General features: G+C 47.0%; 1 pseudogene; it reads right to left on the reverse strand.

Annotated features, from left to right (window-relative positions):
• Positions 1–833: 833 nt before the first annotated feature.
• Positions 834–1,306, reverse strand: LOC127191927 (thioredoxin-like protein 4A; annotated as a pseudogene).
• Positions 1,307–2,409: the final 1,103 nt, after the last annotated feature.

Genomic DNA, 2,409 nt, shown 5'->3' on the forward strand with positions numbered 1-2,409 from the left:
TAAGCTCCTTAGCTGCTTTATCTCACTAAGGTCTTGGAGAACCTATGAAAAGCACTCTTGGGTGCCCATGTCACAAGTGCAGCCCAAGGATACTGTGTTATTACATGGAGGGAGGTGAGAAATCAGATGAGTCCCGCCCTGTATCAACCCATCAGCCACTGGTTTCCTCCCTCCTATATGTGAACTAACTCCCCCCACCCCATTCAAGTTAGATCCTTGCACCCTGGGACCAAGGAGCTTAAAGGCCTTCCCACAAAAGCTCCTTCTGTATTGAGGGAGGTCCCTTTGTGGTTGTCACTCTGAGTTGAGATTCTTTGTATACCTAAAATAAGATACCTTGGAGATGAGACCCAAGTGAACTGGAAATTTTTATGTATATTTCATGTATGCCTTATGCATACTCTGAAGGTGAATGAAATAAGGTTTTATGGTGTGGAATTTTTCTTTTCTTTCTTTCTTTCTTTCTTTCTTTTTTTTTTTTTTTTTTTTTTTTTTTTTTTTTTTTTTTTTTTTTGTCGTGGAATTTTTCACTTGTGGTCCTTAAGGGAATTCCAGATTTGGGGAATTAATAATGTTCATCCTGTATGTGATGTAACAGTACCCCAAGAGGGCACACAGGGCTTCCTTGTGGCTGTGGCTTTAAAAAAAAAAAAACTGTTCCTTCACCATGTTTATTTGCTTAGGCTAGCTAAGGCCCTGGAACCCTCAGCTCAAGGACCCTACCAGCCCTACAGCCATGGCCCATTGCAGGCTCTTTGAAAGGCTGGGAAGATCTGAGTATTTCTACATGGAGAGGCTCCCAGTGCTCCGGGCACAGCCTGTGAGGACAGTGCTCAGTATCTGTACTTTGCAGAGTAGTCCTTGGGAGACACCACCAGCCCCCGGGCTTTGCGGGCACCACGGTACACGGTCTTTGTGATGTCCACCATCTCGTTTGTCCTCCATGGCCCAGTTGATCTTGTTCTTGTTGACAGTGCCCAAGTCAAGTCAATCATGATGTGTTTGTTTCTGAGGAAAAACATGACAGTACAGGGTTGTACAACTCATACATCTTGTTGAAGTCAGGGACTTCTGTAATGTCCACAAGATAAATAACTGCAGAGTTTTTAACCTTTTCTGCCATGTTGTACAGAACCTCGTCCATCTTCACGCAAGTGGGGTCCCAATCGTGTCTAAAATGAATGACAACCATGCGGTCCTCCTCGAAAAGGATGGCCTGGTCTACTTGCCAGCCGTTATGCAGATGCGGAAGCATATACGATATCCTGAGCAGATCTGTGCGGCAGGACGCCGCGAGGTGCCTCATTGAGCCCACGTGGCACGACCACCGAGTCCTTCTGGCAGGCCCAGCGTCTGCCGCGCCCAGACGCGCTGACGTCCCCACCGGCTGTGGCTTATTGTTGTTTTGGTTTTGCTTTCATTTTGGTTCCCTGTTCCCTGTGTTCTCTCTCCTATTCCCCTGTCCTGACTTGGTCTCCAAGACTTCTGCCAGCCCAAGTGGCAAAGGCTGAGAAGCCCTGCATCCCAGCTCGCATCCTGCAGGCCACCTCTTGGCCCTTAGCATCTTTCCCTTCCTCCTTGTTCTTCAACAAAGCAAATGTAAGACAAAGCACCATTTTCCCTAGGAAACCAAATCTCTAAACTCAGTGTATCATCACAGCCATGAACAGACCCTCTTTCTGCCAGGGCCAAGGGGTCAAGGACATGGAGTTCCCCACCAAGAACTGTCCTGGGGATGGAGAACTGCGCTTGGAAATGGGCATCCTCCCAACAGAACAGTGTTCCTGGCAACTTGGATATTTTCTGTAGTTTCCAAGAATCAATAAGTCTGGGCAAAATTCTGACAAATCTTTCTGACAAATCTGGGCATGGGCTGGGAGCAGAGGCAGAAAATCTCTCCAGAAAAACCTCAGTGAGAGCTGCGGACTTCGAGTCAACTCAAGGGTGTTTGTTGCTTCTCCGAATTGACTCTTCGGGGAGCCTAAATACCTAGCAAAGAGACATCTCAACACCCTAAATGTTCTAAAAGTCTCCAACGCCACTTCGGCTAGTCCTTCAGGCTGGCAGCAACTAAGCCCCCATTCCAAATGCCTGAGCCAAGTGCAGCATTTAGGGGTCCCTGGTGTATGAGTGACAGTGGAGAGAGCAGTATGAAGGCTGTCAGACCAAGAAAACAACGAGAAGAAGCTGACACCAAACGCATGGGCATGATCATGGTGGGAAATTACTCTATAAAATAACAAGCAAGAAGCAAAGGTGTGCTGTAGAGGAATTTTAATTCAGAACAGGGCTGGTCTGGCAAGAGGACCTTCTAGGTATATTTTATCCAGGTGAAATAGAGACATCCCTTTAATCCCAGAAAACAGAGGCAAGCAGATCTCTGAGTTCAAGACCTGACTGGTATAGAGC

The sequence above is a fragment of the Acomys russatus genome, chromosome 7 (genome assembly GCF_903995435.1).
Source record: "Acomys russatus chromosome 7, mAcoRus1.1, whole genome shotgun sequence".
NCBI lineage: Eukaryota > Metazoa > Chordata > Mammalia > Rodentia > Muridae > Acomys > Acomys russatus.